Source organism: Nannospalax galili, unplaced genomic scaffold (genome assembly GCF_000622305.1).
Source record: "Nannospalax galili isolate Female #2095 unplaced genomic scaffold, S.galili_v1.0 scaffold1553, whole genome shotgun sequence".
NCBI lineage: Eukaryota > Metazoa > Chordata > Mammalia > Rodentia > Spalacidae > Nannospalax > Nannospalax galili.
In genome coordinates, this window is record NW_008333035.1 from 601444 (window position 1) to 628308 (window position 26865).

Here is a 26865-nt window from a genome sequence, read left to right on the forward strand (position 1 = left end):
TGGGGCTGGACAGATGGCTCAGCAGTTAAGAACACTCTTCTTACAAAAGACCTGGGTCAAATCCCAGCACCCACATGGCAGCTAACAACTGTCCATAACTCCAGTTCCAGGGGATCTGACGGCCTCTTCTGTCCTCTGCGGACATTGCACCATATGGGTACATGTACCTACATGCAGGCAATACACGTATACATGTAAAATAAAAATAATAAAATATTTTTTAAAAACTTTAGCATTCTTATCTATAATCTCTGCAATTCCCTATTTATTCATTCTCAAGCAACATCCCCCTTATGGCCACCAGAGAAACTCTACATCGTATCCTCTCAGTGATTTTACCAGCAAAGAAAACAAAGAAAGAATACTTGTATACTGGAACAAACAATCCCTGATTGGACCTGGTTCACACAATACTTGCCGCATGCCCTTCACAAAGTCAGTCAGTATGAACAGGTTTAAACTTGCAATGTGCCTCTGGGCTTGTAGCATGGCTAACTACAGCTAAACAATATGGATTGAAAAAACATGGAGAAGTGAATACTAGTTTCCTAGAAAAATAATGTGCTGATACCCATAGAAAAAAAGCTGCTATCTAAAGTATACTGGAGATACTCTTAAAGGGAGGCTTTGCCAAATAAAGGAGACATGGGCTTTAAAGGGAAACTGTGAGTTCTCGTCTGCACCGTGAAATGCACCATGCTCCTAATTTCTTGGCCAGCGTACACATTGCTAATGATGCTTGGAAATTCACATATCCTGTTTATCCTTCCCAACCTGGGAGAAGTCATAGAAGACTGCCTCCGATGCCGAGGTTGCCTCCTGTTTTTCATAGCTTCCTGTCATCCCTTTACTCGGTGTGATGTTAACAATGATTCATTTCCTTCTAAATCCTCTGAGTTCAAGAACCACATTTTCCTTGCTCACTGCTGTGTTCAGAGCACTGTGCCAGGCATACAGTAAGTGCTCAATAAATATTTTCTGAGTTAATGCTGAATAACTGAGAATAAGTTACTTTCTCAAAGTTCTCCAAAATTCTGATTTGTCCTGTCCCTTCAAGAATAGGAATTACATCTGTAATCGGATATCTGGGTTTGTAACAAGATAGTTGTCAATGGACCAGGAAGTAAGCCCTCGCCAGATCTCAGCTGTGGAGATTATAGGTTTGCCAGCCTCTAGAACTGTGAGAAATAAATTTTAATAGTTTATTAAAGAATTTTAATACATAAAAGAAATGCCAATCTCAGATCTTCCCGTTTTCTGGAACTTATCATGCTCCGCCCCCACCAATGCCTCATAAATTGCAAGAGTATGTCATTGGCATTTTCTTCCTTATAGGTGACACAATGGAAGAGTTTCATCCCCAGAGACCTGAAAGAGCATCCTCCAATGACACCACAGGAGCATCCTTCAGAGTTAATGGACATCTGCAGCCAAAAGGCTTGTGATTTAAGCATCAAAATAAACAGATATCACAACATTTTAAACACACACTATATTTACTTTCTAGCTTTTTAATTATAAAATCAATGGAGTGTTAATGATTTTAGCATTAGCCTGCTCCCTGGGAGTTCTAGAACTTCTCTTTTTGAGGCATAAATTTGTAAGTTGCTCAATTTGCCTAATTTGTGAGGACTATTTCCATTAGTAAATATGAATATTTAATGGCAAGTAAAATTGGCATAAGACATTTCTCCTAAGCATCTAATGACTTACTGGAAGTAATGAAATATACTCGTTTACTGTTTTCCACTGTGAAACCATCATCTACCGATGTTTGGATGTTGTTCCTTACTTTGTTATAGATATGGTTTCTTGCTGAGATGCTGTTTTTGAGGTGAGGATTTTTCTCATTTCTTGGACAATGAAGGAATATCAGTGATGTGCAGAATGTTTGGCCAAATATGAAACAGCTGCAAAAATACTCTAAAATTTTCTCAAAACTTCATTACACTATTTGTTCCTACCAGAATCTAATATAAATGAAAAAAAATTATTCGTGTGTCTGTGTTTCGGTGTGTATAAATGTAAGACAATAATTTCAGTATGGGTATACTGTTTTATGGCTTTGAAAATCTGTATTTTATGTCACAAACCCTCACTCAAAGGTACAGAGTGAGCATCAAAGAGTTTCATGTGTTTGCCCATGTCAGAAACAAAACTCAACCCAAAAGTGGGAGTTAATGATTGTTTTCCTCTGTCCAAAGCCTCTCTAATATCTTAAAACAAAAAGATTTGCTTTCACCTAATACCTTATTTCAGCATGATTTTATTTGCCACTTTCTAGCTAAAGTTTAAGTGCTTGCCACAAAATAAGTATTCATTAAAAGTTGCCTATATTATTATTCTTTCTTTTAAAGCAAGATTTCTGAATAGAAATGGAAATTTTTTGGAAAGTAAGGTTCTATTTCTCAGAGATTATTATTATTATTTTAGATTTTTCATTTTATTATACAGGTTGCATGAGGCGATGTTTTTTAAACAACAGGTTTATTGTCATACAGTTCTGGCAGGTCAGAGGTCTGGCATGGTTCTCATGGGGTCAAAATCAAGAAGGTATCATCAGGGCAGGTGCCTTCTGTCGCCATAAAGACATGGTGAACTCGGTTTAATGGTGCAAAGCTAAAGTATTTAGGGCAAAGAAACTGGTGCCTGTAATTTACTTTTAAATGTCTCAAAAATAACAGGAATTGGTAACAGGAAAGATGGACTGATAGTGTAAAGACGGACAGATAGCAATAGTTTAAATAAGTAAGGTGTTAAGAATGGAGTGGTCATGGGCCAAGACCTGTTTATTTTTTCATTTTTATATTTGAGAATTCTCTCAATAAAATATTTGAGAAAATTGCCGATAATGTCATTACCTAGGCAACACTAGCCTTTCACTCATTTATGTGCATTTATGTAAGCGCCAGTGGCTGTCAACCAGAATCAATTTTGACCCAAAGGGACCCCAAGTAATGTCTGGAGACTTTTCTTTTGGAGATATAATCTCCCCAATATAGTCTAAGCTTGCCTGGGACTTACCATGTAGGCCAGGCTGGTCTCAAACTCATATGCTCCTGCTTCAACCTCCTGAGTACCGGGGTGTGATTTTTGAGGGCACATATAACATGCTTTGAAGATATTCTCCCAAAACCTTTCATGCCCCACTTCCTACTAGTCCCCTTTGTCCCTTTAGACAATTTTGCTTTTCTATTTCTATCCATACAGAACTGTACTCATCTGTAAAGTCGAGGACACGGGAGAGAAAACGTGGTATTTGTTTTTCAGAGACTGAATTACCTGAATGTGATTATCTCCTGTTTTATCCACTTTCCTGCAAACAGCATAACTTCATTCTTCCGTATGGATGAAAAGAATTCCATTGTGTGTACAAGCCACATTTTCTTTGTCTACTCCATGTTATTGTATGCTAATTATTCTCCTTTTAAGGACTGTAAGTAGAACTCATATTCCATGGCTCTATGTTTACATAATCAGCCTATCTATGAAACAGAGGAAAAATTCTTTAAAGGGTGTCAGTGGTAGAGGCTTCATGTAACTGTCATAGAATAAAATCTCCACTTATGTTTGGAAGCTTCTCCACTGCTACCAATCATTTGGACTTCTCTTTCCAGCCACAGGGAGGGTCACAGACATTTCAAGGCATCTGGTTTGTATCACGTTTCACTAGTTTTTTTCTACCTTTCTAGTTTTCATTCTTTTAATTTTAAGCTCCTCTCTTTATTCTTACATGAAAAAGTGATTTAAAGCTACTTTTGCAATCCTTTAAGAATATTTGGACGTAGAGGTCCTAAAAGAAATATTTTCCATCTAGAATGCCATTTTCTTGTTTTGCTTGAAAATATAATTTTACTTTGTTGATGTAGATAAAATAGATTCTAAAATTAATACTTTATAGAATCTGATCTTCTGGCCCAGGTGAAATATGTATGAACCCTATAGTCAATCTGATTTTGCCCAAGGGAAACACATTGCTCTGAGTGATAGGAAAGTGGGAAAATCACAGACAGATAAAGTACAAATGGTACATGATACTAAGTAACTAGAAAACTTTTACTTAGTTCTGCAAACTTCTCATTTCTTCAGCAAATGACAAGAATATCTAATGCATACACAAGTGTTGCCTGTTAGAGTTATAACCATTCTAACTGTATAGTGTAATGTTTAAAAACTTAGCCTCAGTGTGAGTTAGTTTATAATACTTAGGAATAGCTAATGATAATCACTTATTTGTTACAGCTAGTAAAGTTTGTCACCGCTGGTACTAGTTTGTTGCAATTAAATTGTATTACATTTCATTACTATAACACATTGGCTATTTCACATTATAAGTTTAATTCTGGCTTACTAAAATCCCAAACCGGGAATTCATTTTTTTAAAAATATTATTTTTATTTTTTGTGTATGAGTGTATTGTCTGCATGTGTGTAAGTGCACCCATGTCATCCAATGTCCATAGAAGTCAGAAGGGGGCATTGAATACCAGTTGTTAGCTGCCATATGGGTGCTGGGAATCAAACCCATGTCCTCTTCAAAAACAGCCAGTGCTCTTAATCGCTGAGCCATCTCTCCAGGCCCAGGAACTCTTATCTGCAGGAATTTGTTTTCTGCATAGAGGTTTGGAAAGTCATCCTCCCCCAACCTGTAGATCTTTAATCTTCATCACCTAACTTCCAAGGTCAAGGTAGAGCTGTGCAAAGGGAAAGGACAGGAGGTATGAAATCCTACACAGGAGGCCTTTACAGATCAGTACAGAGCTCCTCCTGGCAGACCTAGGTGCTGTCTAATCACATAGTTATATCCAGTAGTAAGAGAAGCTAGGAAATACAGTCCACCACAAAACAAAAGCAATAGTAACAACAAAAATACACACATTAACACAAACAAAATAAACAACAACAAAACTCCCATAAAGGAAGTCTCTGCTACAAGCTTGGAAGTTAAACAAACTGGCTTGAATACAGGTTCCAAGCTTGACAGCATGAGATGAATAACTAAAGCTTTAAATTTCTCCATGTATACAATTGGAATTATAATATCTCCATACCGTTGATCATGAAAATAAGTGAAACAATAATAAACTTGCAACATTTAACAAGTATTTGGTAAGAACTAGGTAATTATCTCTGCCTTTTTCCAAGTCTTTGTCACAATCCATCTATAAAAATGGGACAAGTATTATTTATCTCTCATTGCTATAAGATTATAGCAGATAAAACACAAAAGTAGCAAACATTTTTTCATGACTACAGTATTCATACCCTATACAATAAGATTTTGCAGCAATTCCCATGAAAATACAATCTATTTCCACTCCCCATGAATCTGGCCTTGTGAATTCTTTCAGTAAATAGCAGAAATGTGGCATTGTGCTAATTCTGAGCTTCCAGCAACTGTTTAGGGCACCTGGACCATATACAAAGAAGACCAGGCTTTCTGTGAAGCATGACAGACCTTATGTCCCGGGTAAGTTTATCTTAGACTAATCCAACTTCCAGGTAATTCAACAGCTTAACCCCAACATAAGAATTAGCCCAAGTAATAGCTTGACCCATATCAGAAGAACCATCCAATCAACTCACAGATGAATGAGCATAATGAATTCTGGTATAACCCCTGAAGTCCCAGTCAGAAACATCAAGAGAATCTATTACCCATTTAGTAACTGACAAGGCCAAGAATGTACTCAATCTATAGAGTCGAAACCTATGTCCATAACTGCTTCCATATTCTAAGATCATTGTGTTGTCAAATTTGCTGAAGTAATCAACAAATACAAGCCACTTATGCTGTGCTCTATTATTAACCTCTATGGGACAAGGTACTATTTGTCTTCTGTGTGTCAGTTGCTCACAATTGTATCTCTAAAACTAGTGCCGCACCTAACATGTGACGCAAATTCAGGAAAGATTTATTAAATAAATTACCCAAGATTACCTTCTCATATAAAGCATTAATGAGGCCTGCCATCAAAAAGATGAGAGTCTAAAATAGAAGAAAACACAGAGACAGAAGCATGGTGATGTACAATGGCTAAGTGCCACAGGTGAAGGAACAGTAGAGCACCAGCAGACTGTAGAGGCAGTAGGAATTACCTAGTTAAAGAGAAGCAGTAAAATGGTTCACTGAAGTGATGGCATTTGGTTTTATACTCAGTGATAATACTGTGAACACATGGAAATAATGAACAGGACATTGCAGGCATGGGATCTCAGGAGCAGCCCATGGAAACAAGAGACAGTGATATTAGCATAAAGAAACAGTGGTTTCTACTCTGTGAAAAATAAATCCTATCTGCCTTGCAAGTCAAAGTCTCCATGTAGTCACACATCCCCAATTTCCTCCTCCATAATTCAGACCCCAACAGTTGTCTAAATCTAATCCCAACCTCTTGATCTTCTCTTCTTTATCCATCTGTTGATTCTTATTGATTTATTCATCCCTTTGATAAATATTATTATATCTGAGAACACAGGTAGGCAACATTTCCAAAGATTAGATAGGAGAAGGCATTTCATCTAATCATTTTAAGATAGAATATATGATCTTAAAAGGATCGTATACTATGGGGCTGGAGAGATGGCTCAGCAGTTAAGAGCACTGACTGTTCTTGCAGAGGACCCAGGTTCGATTCCCAGCACCCACATGGTGGCTAGGAACCGTCCTTAACTCCAGTTCCAGGGGAATCTGAAGCTCTTCTGACTTCCGTGGCATTACACAACACAGGCGTGCTCACATACATGCAGGCGATACACTCATACAAGCAAAATAAAAATAATGAAGTAGTTTTTAAAGGCTCATACGCTCAAAGGATCCCTTGTACTTCCTTTTTCACTTCTTTTTTCTTCACATTTTTTCTTTCTGCTTCTTTTTAAATTTATTGATTTATTATTCTTCGATGGTCTCCTACATATATACATATATATGTATATATAGTGAATTTTAATCCCTTTTAAGCCACCTACTAACACCTAGGCTCCATCCCCCCTGCCCTTATTCTCTTGCTGAAACTCTCCTCCCCAGCAAGTTTCCTTCCTATTTTCAGGTTGTGTGTGTGTGTGTGTGTATGTGTGTGTGTGTATGCATGTGCCTGCATGTACATGTGTGTGTACATGGGTGAGTATGCATTTGCCTGCATGTATGTGTATGTGTGAGTGTGCATGTGCTTGTGTGTACTTGTGTGTGCATGTGCATGTGTGTATGTGTGTGTGACTCACTGAGTTCAAATAGGATGGCCTATATGAGCATGGGTGGGAGGTTATTTACTGGAGCATGGGCAGCTTATCAGTAATTACACCACTGAAATGTAACACTCCTTTTCCCAGACACCAACAGTTTCTCAGGAAGGGGTAGGGTCTCATGAACCCTTAGCCCTTCCATGGTGAAATGTTGATGAACCCAATCTTGTGCAGGTAAGCCCAGCTGCAGAGAGTTCATGAGTGCATTAGCTACATCATGTGCAGAAGACACTGATAGCATCGTCCACAAACTGACTCTTAAAAGCAGTCTTCCCCCTCTTCCACAATGAGTCTTGGGAAAGGAAGTAATACAGAGGTTCCATTTAGGACTGAACATCCCATAGTCTCTCATTCTCCACACTTTGATCAGTTGTGAGTTTCTGAATGAAACACCATCCACTGCAAAAAGAAGTTTCTCTGTTGGGGACTAAGAACTGCACTATCTATGGATATAAAACATGTTTATAAGGAAGTCTGATATTATGCCCATTTAGAACATAATAGAAGTAAGTTCTCTTCTAAGGGCTATGATCACCCCATCCATGGGTTCTTGGCCAAAGATACAGAATCAGGCATGAGTTATATCCGGAACTGACCTTAAGTTCAATAGAAAGCAGTTGGTTTCCCTTACAAGATTCATGCGTCTATAGGACCAATGAACCTATCTTGCCAGATCAGTTGCTTACTGTAGCTCCCAGAGCTTACAGCAGGGTTAAGAATGCCGATGACCTTTTTTCCCCCAGAAGCCTGTGGAGTGAGGAACTTCTAGGTCCGTACTACCTTAATTTCTCCATATCCTGTTACCAAAGTGTATGGTCTTCAGCAACAAGGTCTTACCAGCAAGCTCTGGTTGGCAATCACGAACAGATAAATAGCAGTGTCTGTGTTGCTTTGAGAGTCTCTGGGACTCCTTGACCAACCACTTGAAGGGAGGTGTCTCACGACTGGCACCAAGATTTTGTTTAATACTCTAAGACCCCTGGACAAACCATTACCCCCTAAGTAGGAAACCTCCATTCAAGCTCTTTTTATTTTATTATGACTTTTTGTGAGCTTATAAAAAAGTGGGTTTCCATATGGCTTTTTCAAACATCCTTAGAGTTAATTATCCTTCTCTGTACTCCCTCCTCTGCCTTCTACACCCATTCCCCTCTCCAGTTAACCTTTCACCCCATCATTCCTCTTTCCCACACACTTCATACTATCTGTGCTCTACAGTCACTCTCTCCCTTAAGATCGTCTCCCTCCCATGGTCTTTTTCTAGTGCCCTGAGTTCTTTAAGTTCTCCAAATTAAACATACCAATCTAAATAATTGAAGCTAGGATCCATATAGGAGAGAAAATGTGCAGTGCTTTTCTCTCTGGGCCTGGGTGGCCTCACTCTATAATTTCTTCAGTTCCATTTATTTATCTGAAATTTTCATAATTTCATTTTTCTTTACAACTGGGTAAAATTCTACTGTGTATATGTACCACATGTGTATTAGCTATTCATCAGTTGATAGACATCTAGGCTGTTTCTATTTCCTAGCTAATTTGAATACAGTATCAATGAACATGGATAAGCAAGTATCTCTAGTAGGATACAGAGTCCTTTCGGTATATTCTCAGGAATGGTACAGATGGGTCATGTGGTAGACCTGTTTCTAACCTTTGAGGGACCTGTACACTGATTTCCACAGCAGCGGTACCAGTTTTCACTCCCATCAGCAACGAATAAGGGTTTGCCTTTCTCCACATCCACACCAGCATTTGTTAGCGTTTGTTTTCTTCTTCTCAGCCATTCTGACTAGGGTAAGAAGAAATCTCAAAGTAGTTTTAATTTACATTTCCCTAATGGTTAAGAATACTTCATATTTTAAAAAAAACATTTCCTTAGCCATTCGTATTTCTTATCTTCAGAACTCTCTGTTCACTTCCATAGTCCATCTTTAAATTGGATTGTGTTCATGATGTTTAGCTTTTTAGTTCTTCATATCTTCTCTAATCCTCTGTCACATGTACAGCTGGAAAAGGTTTTCTACCTTTCTGACATCTACCTCTTTACTCAATGAACAGTTTTCTTTGCAGGACAGGAGATTTTGAACTTAATGAGGTCCAACTTGTGATTGTTGGTCTTATTGTCGTTAACCATGATCCCACTCAGAAAGACCTTGGGGATCCTATACCCTGAAGCGCACTCCCATAAGTTTCAGAGTTTCAAGCCTAGCACTGAGGTCCTTGATCTGTTTGGAACCGAGTTTCCTGTAGAGTGAATGATAATGAGCAAGCTTCATTCTTCTACATACAGGTACTGAGTTTTCCCAACAATATTTGTCAAAGATGCTGCTGTTTTTTCTCCAGTGTGTATTTTTTGGCCTCTTGGTCAAAAGTCATTGATGAAGGTATATGAACTTATATCTGGGTTCTCAGTTCTAGTCCATTGATCAATGTCTCTGCTTTCATGGGAGCACCATGTTGTCTTTATTGCTATGGCTCCTTCATATGAGTTAAAATCAGTAACGGTGATACTTGCAACAGTGTTTTTAGTGTTCAGGATTGTTTTGACTATACAAGGCATATTGTGCTTCAATATGAATTTTAAAATTGTTTTTTTCAGCCAGGTGTGGTGGCACATGCCTTTAATCCCAGCACTCAGGAGGCAGAGGCACGTGGATCTCTATGAGTTCAAGGCCAGCCTGGTCTCCATAGCGAGTTCCAGGACAGCTGGGGCTACAGGGACACCCTGTCTCAAAAAAAAAAAAAAAAAAATTGTTTTTTTCAATTTATGTGAGAATTACATTGGAATTTTGAGGAGGATTGCACTGAATCTGTCGATTTCTACACTCCGTGAGCATAGGAGGTCTTTCCATCTTTTGGTGTCTTCTTCCATTTATTCAGTGTCTTCAAACTTTCATTGTTTAGGTCTTTCACTTCCTGGGTCATATTTTTTCCAAGGTATTTTTTTGGCTTTTGTGAATGGGATTATTTCACGGATTTCCTTATCGGTGTGTCTAGCTTTGGTATATGAGAAGGCTACTGATTTATGTAAATTAATTTTGTGACTTCCACTTTGCTGAAAGTGTCATCTCTAAAGATTTCTTTGTGGAGTCTTTCGGGTGTCTCATTTATAGAAACATATCATCTACAAATAGGATTACTCTAAAAATCTTCTTTCCTGTTTGTGTCCCTTTTATTGCTTTCTCTTCTCATGCTCTAGCTAAGACTTCAAGCACTACACTGAATAGGAGCAGTGAGAGTAGACATCCTTTTCTTCTTCTTAATCTTAGTGAGAATAAAGTTTTTCTCCATCTAACATAATGCTGGCCATAGGTTGGCTGTATGTAACCTTTATTATGTTGATGTATTCTCTCTGTATCTCTAGTCTCTCCAGAGCTTTCTTCATGAGGGGATGTTGGATTTTTATTGAAGAACTTTTCTGCGACTATTGAAATTATCTTGTGACTTCTGTTTGGAATGTGTGTGTGTGTGTGTGTGTGTGTGTGTATGTGTGTGCATATATATATATGTATGTATGTATGTATAATTGATTTGCATATGTCGGATGATCCTGCATGTCTTGAATGAATGCATCTTTTTTATGTGTTCTTGAATTCAGTTTGCAAATATTTGATTGATAATTTTCTAATCTAAGTGTTCAGGATAATTGACCCATAGCTTGTTTCATCTTTTCTCTCTCTCTCTCTCTCTCTCTCTCTCTCTCTCTCTCTCTCTGTCTTGCTCTAGCTCTCACTCTCTCTGTCTCTCTCACTCTAGCTCTTGCTCTCTCTCGCTCTCTCCCTCTCCCTCTCCCTCCCTCTCCCTCTCCCCCCCCACCCCGTTGGGCCTTTAGTAGGGCAATGATAGGCTAATTTGAGAATATTGTTGCTACTTTTACTTTGAAGGTCTGATAGGATTCTGATAGCTAAATCCAGCTATTCCTGGGCTAAAAATAGCTGGCAGGTTTTTTTTTTTTTTTAATTACTGATTCTATACCATTTTACTACATATCTGTTTAAGTTATTTACATCATCATGGTTTAACTTTGGTAGGTTATATGCATTTATAAATTGATCTAGGTCTTTTAGATTTTCCATTTTAGTGAAACATAAAAATTTTAAAGTATGCTACTATGATTTTCTGAATTTCTGTTATAATGTATGCCTTTTCACCTCTAATTTTATTAATTGTGGTCGCCTCCTTTCTTTTGGTTCATTGATGAAGAGTTTGTTAATCTTATTTATCTTCTCAAGTAACCACGTCTTTGCTTTACTGATTATTTGCAATTTTTTTGTTTCTATCTCGTTAATTTCTGCACTTGTTTTTGTTATTTCTCCTTGTCTACTATTTTGGACACTGTCTTGTTCTTGTTTTTCCAGTGTGATAATGTATATCATCAGGTTGTCTATTTGAGATTGCTCTGATTTTTAATATAAATTTCCTTCGTTGTATTCTATAAGTTTTGGTATACTGCTATGTTTTCATCTTAATTTAATTCTATGTGGTTATTTTTACTTCTATCATGAGTTCTTCAGTGGACCAGTCATCATCCAACAGTGTCTAGTTTAATGCCCATAAATTTGTGTATTTTCTGTAGCTTCTTTTCTATTAATTTCTGGCTTTATCTCATTGTGATCCAATACAATACAGGATATTATTTTAATTTCAATTGTTGGGGTTTGCTTTGTGTCCTATATTGTCATCTATTTTACAGAAAGGTTCATGGGCTCCTGGGAAAAATGTGTATTCTTTGGTATTTGGATGTGATGATATTTTGATATCTGTTAGGGTGATTTGATCCATGATGTCATTTAATTCCAATTTTCCTTATCCTTGCTCAGTTGATCTGTGTAATCATGAAGGTTGGATATTGAAGTCACCCACTACTACTATGTTGGAGTTAATCTGTGAGGTTAAATCTAGTAATCTTTGCCTTAAGAAATTGGATGAACTTGTGCTTGGTATGTATGTGTTTAGAATTATAACTTCCTCCTATTTGATTTTTCCCTTGATCAGTATGAAATGATCCTCTTCTGCTCTTGTCAATAGGAATATTTTAAGTCTATCTTGTCAGATATTACAATTGCAATGATTGCTTGTTTCTTGATTCCATTTCCTTGGCATATTTTTTCCCACCTTTCACCCTAAGAGAGTGTTTCTCTTTAATGGTGGATGTATTTCTTAGAGGTAGCCTAAAGAAGTATTATGTTTTATAATCCAGTCTACTAGCCTGTGGTTTGGGTAGGGTAATTGAGAAAAATAATATTCAGAATTATTATTGAAAGGTGTGTATTGATCTATACCATTTTGTTTGGAGATCTCTTAGTTCTTTTGTTACTTAACAAGTATCTTAGCAATTATTATTTCTTCCTCCTGCAGCCTTCTAAGTATGTTTTTATCTTTCTCTTAAATCTGAAGTATTTCCTCCAGTATGCTCTGTAGGGCTGGCTTGATGATAATAAACTCCTTTAGCCTGCTTTTTACATGGAAATTATTTCTTTCACTGTTAATTTAAACAGATGGTTTTGTTGGGTATGTTAGTTTGGATTGGGAATTGTGATCTTTCAGAATTTAAAATGCATCTTCCCAACCCCTTCTTGCTTTTAAGTTGAAAAGTCAGCAGCTATTCTGATGGGCCTGCCTTTGTATGTGACCTGTCCCTTTTCTCTTGCAAATTTCAGTACGCTTTCTTCATTTTGTAAACTCAGTGCTTTCACTATACTATGATGTGAAGAGTTTCTGTACTGGCCCTGTCCATTTGGTGTTCTGTGTGCCTCTTGAATTTGGGTGGGTTTCTCATCCTTGAATTTGAAATAGTTTCTTCTCTGATTTTATTAAAAATATCTTCCATGAGTTTTACATGAAATTCTTCTTTTTCTTTCTATTCCTATAAGTTTCCTTTTTTTCCTTTTCTTTGTATTCCAAATTTCTTACTATTTCCTTCTCATACTTTTTAAAAATTCATCATTGACCTTGACTTTGATTCAGTTCCTGTGTTTTTCTTCAAACCCTGACATTCTATTTTCCACATGATCCATTCTGTTAATGAGACTTTACACTAAGTTTTTTATTTGACCTATTTTGTTTTCCATTTCCTTCATCATTTTGGTTTGGGTTTTCTACTATATTTCTGTCTCTTTATTGAATTCTGTTTACATATCATGAATTGACTTATTTTATTCAATTTGTTGTGGTCTCTTAGAAAATATTCATGTCCTCTTTCAGTAGTTTGAACATACTTATGATTATTCTTTTGAATTGTGTGTAACAAATTTAATCTAAGATATTTTCATCAGAGCCATTACTATGGATTGGTAATTTTGGAAGAGACAGATTTTCTTGTTTCTCTGGTTTCATCTTATCTCCAATCTGCTCCTACAGGATGAATACTGTCTGCAGTAGCAGTCAATGTCCAACAGCTAACCCACTCTGATAATGGTAGCAGATGACAATAACATGGACACTAGTTAACATCAGTTAATTTAGGGAGTAAACAAACCCTGACAGTACTGTATGCACCAATGTTATTTATAGTGGGTATGAACAGAAAGGAAAGGAAGAAGAAGAAAATAATCATGGTGAGACTAAAAATTAGGATTAGCTTTCTAGTTGGGAAGTAGAGGAAAAAGACATCGATAGAGTGGGAATAATAGAAACAAACAAAAAATGGGGATACATATTTTGGATTTTATTCAGATACTGTAGGCAAGATCAGTTCTAGATTTTGGAAGATATAACAATAACAAAAAGGGGGTAAAAAGAAAGATGAAAACAGGAGAGAAAGAGAGAGATAGCAAAAACACACACAGTAGAGGGGGTAGTGTTAGCCTGCTACATTGACCTAGGATTTTATATGCATAAGAAATAACTTTACAGGGGAAGAGAACTGCATGGAAATGTAAAATAACATAAAATCCATAGATTTTTCAAGCTCTTAAATAATCGCTTTGGGACAAGGTGATTAGAAGTTCCCTTGTGCAACGGATAGTGATTAACACAGAAACACACAATTGCCCAACTTGCAGAGGATAAGAGGCTAGAGAATACTTATCCCCGAATAAGATACATATATCAACCTTCTAGTCCCAAGGCTCAGGGATCATTGCTGAAGAGGGGGCAGAAAGATTGTATGAACCAGTCTCGGTGGATGACCATAAGGAAAAAGAGTTTTCCAGACAGCTGTTCAATTACTCATATGAACTCACAGCACTGGTGACAGCATGCACAAGTCCCATGCAAGTTCAAACCAGTCAAAATCCCAACTTAGACATGAGGAAGTGAGTAAGAATTTCCAACCTCACCTAAGGAAATTGTGACAACAGATGGTTGCTGGAAGGGGTAAAGACAGTCTCTTTTAGGTATGGGACTTTTGGTAGATTAACCAGGTTCCAGGGAATGTACCCACACTGAAGGATGTTTGGAAACACAAATTAGACTCCATATGCTATATTATATATAATATAAATAATAGAGGCAGGGGTAACAAGGGGAGGTAAAATTACCAGAGGGAATCTAATCACCATCAATACCATCAAATTATATTGTATGAAAATCAAAAAAATTCAGTAAAAAAGAACAAAAAAGAAGGAACAATGCATAATGTATTGCAACGGGGTAACTATTGCATATGACATTAAAAAGTAATGCATTATAGAAAAAAATCAAAGAAGGCAAAAAATTAAAGGAGAGTTGGGGGACATACGAGAAGATGGAGGGGAGCTGGAAGGAATGGAAATAATTTAAAAACAGTGCTCAGGTATGGAATTCTCAGAAATAAATTTTTAAAAAACCTGTCTTTTAAAAACTGAAGATGATTCCAAAAATTTATATATGCTAGATAAGAAATTAACACAAGGTGCAATAAACCTACTGTCAAACTTCTTTAAATGGAGTTCAGTAAAGGCTTCTGATAAGTTGACATTTAAGCTGAGTATAACTTGTCAAAAAGAGTTCAGACATGGAACAATCTAAAGAAAGAGTATTCTGGGTGTTGCAAACAGTCATTGCAGAGGTCTTAAGTCTAGAAGAAACCTAAATATCAAATAAATGACTAGCATTTTAAATTAGGTAAATACTTTAAAGAACTTAAAAAGAGATATTGGCATACCAACCAGGCAGTGATTGAAAATCCAAGCTAGCCTGAGCTCTCTGGAGATTATGTCACTCAGAACATTTGCACAATGAGCATGCGTGTGCAGTGTGAGTTTGCATGCTCTGTTAACCACAAATTATTTTTGGCTGTCAACCATGAATTGAAGGCCACCTCTAACCAGTTTGGCTTTCTTTCTCTCTATCTGTCATCCTGTCAGGTTCTTGGCATCCTGAATGCCTGTGCTGAAAATGGTGATCTTAACCACCGAAATCCACCCATCCATCCACCCCACCATGTGTCTGTCCCTGGCCAGAGATTCTCATCAGTAAAGTCAGCAGCAAACATGCTTCCATCTGTAACGTGTACACTCATTCTTCTGTCAAATAAGCCATTGGTGGCTCTCACCCTTGGAGTTGTTTTATTGATCAAGAAAAATACAAAGAACTTAATTTTAAAATTCAGTGCATTAAATGATTATTAAGATCTTAATTGAAAGTTTTATGCTATCCATGAAAAATTATCTATATGAATCTATCAATCTACACCTACTAGAACAAAGACAAGAGATATCTGCTTTCTTCACCAGACATATTTCCAGCCTGTGCATGCGTATACACACACACACACACACACACACACACACACATACACACACACACACACACACAAAACCCTATACTGCTGGTGTTTGTTAGATTTAAAGGAAGAAATGGAGAAGATGGTGTTTCTGTGTGACTTCCTTAATTGTGCAATTTATTTTGACCTGATGTCTGAGCACCTATTGAAAGCATCAGGCCAACATGTCAGTTGACTATCCCAAATGGAGACAGAATTAAATTACAACTTGAATGATGCCCACCAGAATGATTAAGTTCAGCATACTTTCTGTTCAAAATTATCTATATTTTTCTCTCATAACATCTAGCACACTTAATTGTTGTATTTTAAGGGTCTTATAGTATTTTATTTTGGAATATAAAGTCAATAACTATAAGAATTTTAACTGATTTGCTTATCATTTTAACTCCAGGTCTAACCTAGTATATGGCATATTTGTATTAATAATTCATTGACTTAATGACAACATGAATTAAATAAAACCTAAGAAACAGTTTTCTCTGTCTACATGAAATTCCAGGAACAAGTCCAATGATCTTAAATTGTCTTTACCAACCTCTATTCTGGCTACCATACACCACACTCTCCACACCAGAACTCATACCTGCATGCTGCAGCATTTTTCTGTAAGATGGCTCTTAAGGAACATCCAGTCCACTCATAGGCACAGGAACGGTGTAAAGTGTTATGTGCTAGAAGTGAAAGTCCCATAAAAACAAGGAAATTGGAGAAACGGGAAAAAAGACTTGCATGTTTTGGTAGAAATACATCTTCTGCTCATCCACTTAGAGTAACTGCTTCTCTGACTTTCCTCATGTCACATCCCTACCTAGTGTATATAAGACCTACCTGTTTTCAGGGTACATGTGAATTATCTAGTACTTCATACAGAGGTACAGGCTGGGAACTACCTAATCCTAGGGACATGACTCGGTAGAGGTTACAAATGTCTGTGCCTATTAAGACTATCTTTAAGTCTGATGTGAGTGGTATCCTTTTAAAATTTATTTTTATTTTATGAGTATGAGTGTTTTACCTTCATGTATGTAAGTGCACCACATGCATGCAGTGCCCATGGAGGCCAAGGAAAGCATCAGATCCCCTGGAACTGGAGTTATAGATGATTGTTAACCACCAGGTAGGCACCTGGAATTGAACCCAGGACCTCTGCAAGAGCAGCCAGTGGTCTTAATGGTTGATCCATCTCTCCAGTCTTGTGAGTGGTGTCTTATTCAAACAAAAATCATCATATGGGCTGGAGAGATGTTTCAACAGTTAAGAGCATCCTGGCTGCTCTTATAGAGGATCCAGGTTCGATTCCTAGTACCCACATGGCAGCTAACAACCATCCATAACTTCAGTTCCAAGGGATCAAATGTCATTTTCTATCCTCTGTGGCATTGCATGATATTGATGCTCTTACATATGTGCAAGCAAAATACTCATACACAAAAGATAAAAATAAATAAATCCAATAAAAACCCTTTTAAAATCATCATGTAATGTTGATTTCCCAAGGAGTGGAAGTAAAGAATCTGAGGAAAGAGTGGCTGGGGAGAGTTCACTAAGACAGCTGTCACCATATGATGAGTTGAAGAGAGAGCTCTCCATCCTTTAGGATGGTACATCTTCCAGCTTCCTTTGCCGTGGAAAACCCTCTTATTCCTTCTAACTTCAGTGATGTTCCTCCATTCCATTTCTCTGTCCTCCCTACCCATTCAGAGTTGGAGGTGAAGTCAAAATGAATAGAATAAGATTTTTTTTTAAATCCAACCATCTGTTCTTTCTTCCCTGATTTGAAGGTGGAGTACCAGAGGCTGAAAGGTTGCAGATGCCAGGGGTCATCTCAACAGCATGTGAAGAAGGTCTGTGTGTAGTGGGAGAGGGATGAGATTACCAAACCTAGACCAACATAGAGCCTAGAGAGAGAGACTGCTAGATCCAGCCGCATTGAACCTAGGTATGACTGTCCCAGGATCCAGCTCCTGCAGCAGCTCTGTGGAGCCCAAGTACCATTTCAGCCTTTTCAATACCCGTTAATCCAACATGTTTTGTTTGTTAATTCAGTTACAATTGGGTTTCTATAATTTTCAACCAAAAGACTCCTGATTAATTCAGTAAACATAATAAATAGTTATTGTGAAGATTAAGACAGAAATAAAATGAAAGCCACAATTATCCATAAAAATATTTAATTCAGAAAATCTATAATTTGCCCATTAGTTGCCATTCAGTACTATATCACACATATTTATGTATATTGTACAATCTGCTTCCCGTGTTTCTCATAAGTCCTGGCATATAAGAAGCGCTGAGTAAATATTACAGTAATAGTTTTCTGGCTTCTGCATAATCAAATTCATCACCTCATTATGCATAATTCAGTCTTTTTTTCACACAATTCTGACAGTTGACATAAAGGACTTTTGCTGTTTCTATTTATTGGGGTTGAGAAAAATTTGTTTTTTATAGTTTTCTGGGCTATGAAGTACCCATTTACTATTTCTTATAGAATCTCAATTTCCTTCTGCTAAACATGATTTCCCAAACAGAGAGCATGCAACTAAAGAAACGTGTTAGCCATGATTTCACACTTGCAATCTGAATCTCAAAATCTTAAAAAGCTGCAGCCCAGCTAGTCAGCTGTGGTGACAGGACCACCCATGAGTGATGACACCACTGCCCTGGACTCTCCTGGTTCATGCCAATCCCTAAGCCTGCTCACTCCCAGCCACCCAAAGAGTATGTACTAAGGATAAGATTCAGTAAATTCTTTGGTGCTTTCATTGATGAGTCAGTCTTTGTTTCAACCAAAAATTATAAAGCATTTTCATTAGCTTTGGATATAGATTTCTGCAACAAATTGTTTCAGTTTTTCTAACAACAGCAAACCCTGTTCATTTTAGTGACAGTAGTGACAGTATTGTTGATATGAAAAATATTTGTATCTTGTGTTCTTATGTTTTTACATACATTATCTCATGTAAGATTCATGGCAACTCTGAGAGATGGTTGCTAGAATAATTTCCATTATACAGTTGAAGGAAATGAGGTTGTCTGAATTAAAACAACTTCCACAATAGATATAGTAAGTTTTTGGAAATGGTATTGTCATTTTATATCTGTTCTTTTTATCTACTCAACTTGTTTTAATGTTGTTTCACAAATGGTGAAAAATACTAAATTACAGACAAGGAATAATCATAATGCTGTGGCCAATATTATAAATATGTAATCATAAATTTAAAACATTTTCTGGTTTAAAAAATAAATCTGAAAGACTCCCAACTTGTATAACTCTTAACTGTAGGGAGAAAAAAAGTCCTTGACCAGTACCTGGGAGACATGAAGGAGAAGTAGGCAAGAGTAGTTAGCATGACAAGACCCCAACTGGCACACCCTGCAACCCTGTTCAGCATGGAAGAAGCCAGAGTGGTCTGCATCCCAATTCCCCATTGGCAAATTTGGGGAAACCTCTTCAGGGGATGGTATAATAAAAACATGAGGTAAAAATTGGCTAGGCAGTCATGGTAAAAAGACTCCAAAGAAAAGTAGTCTCTTTCTTGGCTAAAAGTCAAAATGTCTTTGGGCCTCTTAGCAGCCTGGTATGCACCAAAGTCCAGAAATATCAAAATATTTGAGAGCTTTTGTCTAATCCTTAAAAGTTGTAGGTTACCTCTTCAAAAGGGCGGGGAGTATTGGAGAAATACACAGCCCCATAAGTTCTAAGGAAACCTGGGTTTACTCTTTCAAGCCCCTGAAACCACCTGGTGGGCATGCACCTCAGTCTTACTAAGTACATGACTACAGAACAGCTAAAATGGGACTCTCACAATGGAGATGTGTGTATACTAGTCCATGTTCTCCCCCACATTTATATCTATAGCAGAGAGAAAGGGAGGAAAGACTTCACTTTGACCCAGGTCTCTCAAGGGCCAAGAGAAGTCCTGCTGCCATCCTTGTGAAAGCAGGCATTGCAGGTTCTGATGCCTTGGCTGCTGCCACCCTAGCCACAGGCAATAAAAATTTTAGGCTTCTAAGCTCTCAGATAGACAGAGATATCAGACATCTATAGGACTCCATCAGGCAGTTGGAGAGACAGGTTAACTTTCCAGCTAAAATGGTGCTACAGAACAGAAGGGGGATAAGCCTACTCTTCCTAAAGGAAGATGGCTCATACATGGCTTTAGGTCAGGTTTGCTGGTTTTATGCCAGAAATTCAGGTGTAATTGAGTTTTACTGGGTCTCTGGTGATACTCCTCCTAGGCTTTACAGTGCGCTCATGCCTCCTAAATTGTCTAACCAGATCGATCAAGAGGCACCCAAATGCTTTCAAAATTAGGGTTCTAAGGACCCTATATGAGCCTCAAAATCACAACAAGCCAAAGATTTGACTTATGTCCCAGAGCCAGTGGGGAATGTAATACCTCGAGCGCCTCCATTTTATGTAAGTTTAACTGGTCGATCATCTGGTCATAGGACCACCCCTAGGAAGGAGGGTTATGCTAAACAGATGGGCAGAATACCTAGTACATTAATGAGATAGCAGCTTTTTCCTGCCTGGACTCCTGCCTACTGGCACAGAACTTCCTAGTTATAGCCATGTAATCTGTGAGTTGCCCGCTTCCCTGAATTCTTCAGGGAAGCATAATTTCCCTTTTTCTTCTTCATGCCTTTCTTACTAAACATGCTTTCTTTAAGGCTTTGGGCTGCCCCTAGCATCTTGTGTTTCTTTACTTTTTCTCTAAAGCTTCCTTCTCCCAGCCATGTGGCTGTCAGTCAGCCACGTGTCTGACCTCCAGTGCAGGCCCTATGGCTTTCTTTCCTTCTCCCCACCATTCACCACCTCAAGGCAGCTGCCAAGGTTACCATCTCACCTGCCCTGAGAATTTCTTTTTCTTTGAAATTCTAAAATCTTAAAAACTTAAATAAATAAGCCGGGCGTGGTGGTGCACGCCTTTAACCAGCACTCGGGAGGCAGAGGCAGGCGGATCTCTGTGAGTTCAAGGCCAACCTGGTCTACATAGTGAGTTCCAGGACAGCTGGGGCTACAGGGAGACCCTCTCTCAAAAAGACCAATAAATAAATGAATAAATAAATAATAAACAAATAAATAAATAAATAAATCTGGTAGTCAATGCAGTTCTGCCAGGTCTCTGTGTCTAATAGGGCCAGCCTCTATGTTCCTGACAATGCTAGCCTTTATCCATTTTTCCAGGTCCTCCACATTTGCCTCTTCTTCCTCCCATTTGTTCCATCAAAGGTCCATGACACCCTGGACCACCTCATCTTCCTCCTCCAAAGCCACCTCAGCCCATTCCATGGCCAGCTCAAAAGCCACCTCTGTCTCCACCACAGCCATCTCTGAACATTCCACCCTGACCACAGCAGTCCATAAGGCCCTTACTCCCAGCATGCCACCAGGACCACCTCTGTCACAATCACCACCAGAGGTGGGAAGGCTGGTGGGAGGAAGCCCTCAGGCTTAGGGGCCTTACACTGGTTGCATTCTGTTCTCCAAGAGAAGTTCTGATTTCAACAACCCGGATTGGGACACTGCCGGTCTCCAGCTTAGTGCTGGAAGTTTCCTCCTCTAGAGGAGTTTCCTGGAGAATTTCAGGGGCTCTCTTAGGGAGAAGCCTCCTTTGTCTCCTCCACAGCCTCCCATGTGACTCATGGTTCCCCCAGGACCTCCTGGGCCACCAGGACCTCCTTGGAGTGGTGGTGGAGTTCCTCTGCCCTCATGGGGTGGCATGCCACCCCACAGACTGTTGACTGGAGGTTTCTTTTGGGTAGGAGAGACTTTAGCTTGTTCCTTGAAAATCTTTCCCATCAAACCACTCCACAGCAGCCTTGGCAGTTGGTGGATCTTCATAGGACACTATGGCATCATCTTTGGACTTTCCTGTTTCCTTATCCAGGTAGATGTGGATCACGGGTTGCCCAGCTCTCTTATTCATCTTAACAACCTCACACTACTTAAAGAAGTCTGCCAAATCATTGAGAATCACATTGTCCTTTAATCCTTGTACATAAATTGCACTGTTGTCAGAATCTTTGTCAGGGTCTATAAGAAGGCCTAGATCAAAGTCTTGTCCTTCATCCATGGGTCCACCAGGCTTATTGAAGCCACCTCACTCTCCAGCGCTGCCCATTCCACCATGTCCTCCTCCTGCCCACCTCTGCTGATGCTTCCAAGATCGAATTCCCATCTTTCCCTGCCCCAGTCATCAGGGCCACTCATGCTCTGGTTCTCTACTGCTCCAGAAAATCCTACAGACTCCTGTCCATAAACACCCATGCTACTCGGGTGGTCCTGTCGGAATGAACTCTGCTGCCCATAGCTGCTGCTCCCTTGGCTATATTGACTTGGAGCCTGGCTGTAGGATCCAGTCTGAGGGGTTAACTAGTGGGAGGCTGCTTCCCATAGCAGTTTTCTTGACTATAGCTACTGTACTGTCCATAGCTGCTCGGCTACCCATAGGTGTTCTGAGAGTAACTACTCTGATCATAACTAGTTGGTTGTGAAGAATAACTGGTAGGAGGATAGGTGAAGGTGTGGTGACAGGCTGCATGCTGTAGCTCCCAGGTACCTGGGTATAACTGCAGTTGCTCTGAGCATATCCAAGGCTGCGGTGGTTATAACCCCCTGTGCTAGATTGAGGTTGACGAGTCTCAGTGGGCTTGTTACCATCCTGTGGTCTTGCAGGTGCTGTGGCTGCTGGCTGCTGTCCGTAGGCTGGGTAAGAAGGCCAAGTTCCATAAGCAGACTGTGTTGCATAGGAGGCCTGGGTGAGGTGACTGTTACGGTGGTGGTTTCATAAGCACCCAGAGCTATACCCCTGGACAGGCTGACTGTATGTCTGAAAGAGATAGTTGGAGTAGTATAACCAGTGGGAGGCTGTCCATAAGAAGATGCATATGCAGTCTGCCCATTGGTGGCAGTGCTCTGAGCCTGGGTATAGCTGACATCAATAGATTGTCTTGTTGCCCATATGCCTGGGTACTTTGTGCATATCCTTGAGTTGGCTGGGTGGTGTAATCACTGTAGACCTGCTGGACTGCAGTTTGGCTATAGGTACTATAATCCATGGGCGCCATTTTCTCTCCCTCTTTGTTCTCTCAATGTCTATCTCCCTCTCACGTTCCCCTTAGGCCTTTATGTCCATTTTTATGCGCAGTCTTTTCTCTTAGACCCAAGATCCTCTCCTGACACCTACTCATCCTGAAAGGGAAAAAGAATCACCTGCTAAATCACCTGTGGCCTCAATGTTGATGTGCCATGATCCTCCCCCATAACTGCCAAGTTACCAGGCAACAAGCTGTAAGATGAATAGCATGATAAGATGAAATAATTGCAAGAGGAATTAATTGATCCCATTTTACCTTCAGAATTATGCCTCACACTCTGCTCTCTGCCATTAACTTTCAGTAATGAAACGTATACATTTGTTTTCTACAATCTTAATATATTTCCATAAAATATTTGTCTATTATTTCAATGGCATCAAAGCTTACTGTATAAAGACATTTTACATAAAGTTTATGTTGATTATTTTTGTGATGATTATATTGAAAGAATAGCTTGAACTTCTTGCCAATGACATCTCCATTTTTCTTTGTATTTCTTGAAAAGCATTGATCAAAATAAACCTTGTAATTGTCACTACACCTCCGTGCAGAAGCTATAGGTATAGAAGTTTTTATGATAAGGTTGATCAATCAGCTTGTTAATATTCATAAAAGCAGATACTGGGAAGCTGGAGAGATGGCTCATCGGTTAAGAGCACTGGTCTCTCTTGCAGAGGACCTGAGTTTGGTCCCCAGCACCCACATGGTTCCTAATAACCATCCATAACTCCAGTTTCAGGGAATATGATGCCCTCTTCTGACCTCTGTAGGCATTGCACAACATGGGTGCATTTACATACATATAGGCAATACACTCATGCACATAAAATAAAATAAAAACAGTAAAATATTTTTTTAAAGCAGGCAAAGAAGATGGCTCAGTTGGTAAAGCGCTTGCTTATTAAGCATGAGGATCTGAGTTTGATCCCCAGAACCCAGGTAAAAAACAATCTGATGGTATAGCACACTCCTATAATCCCAGTGACACTGAGGTAAAGACTGGCAGATCTCTGGAAACCTGCTGGCCAGATACTGTAGCCTACTTAGCAAAGTACAGTCCAGTGAGAGATCTTATCTTAAATAAAAAGTGAAAGACAGCCGGGCATGGTGGCACATGTCTTTAATTCCAGCACTCGGGAGGCAGAGGCAGGCGGATCTCTGTGAGTTCAAGGCCAGCCTGGTCTACATAGTGAGTTCCAGGACAGCTGGGGCTACAGGGAGACCCTGTCTCAAAAAGACCAAAAGAAACGAGAAGTGGAAGACAGAAATGTGGCTCCATGTAGAGTACTTGTCTACCATGCACAAGGCCCTGGGGTTAGTACTCTACACTAGGGACAGAGGTGAAAAGAACAAAAGATAAAAGCACCTGAGAAGTGACACCTGAGATTGCTCTCTGACCTCTGCATGCATGTGTACTCATGTGCAGGCGCACCTGCATAAAATCATGATTTCATATACACAGACACATGAACCTCCACACATACACATGCACACACACAGTAAATAACAAATAAATAAATAACAGATCTGTCCCTTTACATTCTTCCACAGGTTGATTTTTTTCATCTTCCATTTTACTATTAATATTTTAAGTTCCAATAGTTCTACCTGTTTTATTAAAGATGAATCTGGACAACTCTAGTACTTGGGAGGCTGAGGAAGAATGAATGCCACTAGTTTGAGTCCAGCCTAAGCTTCACAACAAGACTCTGTCTCAAAATAAATTGTGGGGCTGGAGAAATGGCTCAGCAGATGACCCAGGTTTTATTCCCAGCATCTATACAAGATCTCACAACTATCCATAGCTTCAGTTTCAGGGGATTCAATGCCTTCTTCTGACCTCCATGGGCATTAAGACATGGGTATACCTTATATACATTCAGACAATGCACTCATACACATAAAATAAAAATGATAATTTTTTTTCATTTTAATTGATTTTTTTGTGTCTTTCATACAGAACATCCCAAACAATCTTAATTATCTTTATATCCCCATCCCATATGGCACCCTCCCATAGCCTCCCCCACCCAAATGGATACTCTGTCATCCCTGTTTCTATCCATCAACACTATAGAATCATATGAGTAGGTTCCCAGGAGCTTGTAGGACTCTGTTTCCATATAGTCATGCCCATCTTCCCTTGCTCTTACAATATCTCCACTCCCTCTTCCACGATGGTCCCTGAGCCTTGGGTGAATGAAGTTTAATAAAGTAGTCCTGTCCAATGACCATTATTTAGCAGAATCTTGATCTCTACACTTTGGCCATTTGTGATCTTTTGTATTCCTGGCCTTCTGCTGCATGAGGGAGCGTCATTACTGAGAACTGATTCCTTAGTGTCCTCTTCTATGTTCTGAGCCTGTTCTATGTTCCATGAGCCTTGGGTGTAGAGGTTGCACTGCAGATGTGACCCTGAGGCCTGGGCTATTCATAGAAAATGTCCGTGTGTGACCAGTTGTGGTACTTGGTATTAGTCTCTGACTGCTGCAAAATGAGATTCTTTGATGAGTGGTGACTGGGATATTTGTCTGTAAATATAGGGATACATATTTTGTACATAGTAAAAAAAATCACATTAGTCTAGCAATGTGAGAGTTTTGGGGTTTTCTCTAAGATCTATGACCACTCCAGCCATGTGTATTAGGTTATATTACAGTTCCACACTTGAATTTCCTCCCTTTGAGTAGGCTGTTTATCAAATTAGGTAGCTGTTGATTGCCCCAAGACAAAAGTTCCACTACTGCACCAATGGAGTATGCTGTACTGGCCATTGATGCTCCTCCCAAGCCCATATGATCCCTGAGGAACAGATCCTCAAACGACCTTAAGAGTAAAAATAAATTGGTTTAATTGGGCCAACTCTATGGTTGGTCTTAAACACCAAAAGGAAAGTATAACCGAAGATTAAAGGGATCAGTATATTTCTTTAAGAGTTCATGTGTATAGCTAAAGGCTACATAACAAGAAACAGTACCAGACAGGAAATACCTTCCTTTGAGTTGCTGGCCAGGGTGGTCCAAGAGACTCCCAAAATTACTCAGGCTATTGCCACAGCCCTTGATGGCCTTCCAGAACTTGAAGGTAAGACTCTACTGCCAAAGACAGAACATATGTCGGACCCAGGATTTGGAGAAATAGAGCTGCAACTGACCCAGAAGCCACTTCCCCTGAAAATGAGCTCTCATAGCTTTGGAGAACACTATGAAAGTGCTAAGAGAAAACATCAACTCAACAGATGATCCAGCACCAGATTCAAGACCAAATAAATTAATATTTTTAAAAGCAAATTGCAACTGTCCAAACTTTCCCCTATATCTGAAACTGCATAAGCAGCACACACACACACACACACACACACACACACACCTATGTTACCAACATGAGAAACCATAATTTACTTCATAGTCGACACTTTTAATACTGATCACTTCTTAGGAACTCTTGAAATTTATTCTAATATCTTGTGGAAGCAGCTCCTGGGAGAAAACCAATTGAGCCTGAGCCATGACTTGAGATTTGTAGGAACAGTAATCAGTTAAATATGCATTATGCTCATTCTAAGTTGACTGAAACAATACACAGAAACATAAACAGCAGTTTAAATGAATGCATACATAAAAATAACAAGCAATCAGGAGAATTAGAAATCTTCAACTTCCACATATTATTTAGTTTGACCTATGCAGTATCAAAAGATAATTAAATCTAAAGGAGAAAAATTAGGCAAGATTATTTTAAATTTGAATACTTTATCTTTGAAAAGTTCTAATAATTGTTCTTCTTGATAAGGCCTGACTAAAC

The 26865-nt window shown here is 38.9% G+C and overlaps 1 pseudogene; it reads right to left on the reverse strand.

Annotated features, from left to right (window-relative positions):
- Positions 1-21092: 21092 nt before the first annotated feature.
- On the reverse strand, positions 21093-23031 carry LOC103729760 (annotated as a pseudogene).
- Positions 23032-26865: the final 3834 nt, after the last annotated feature.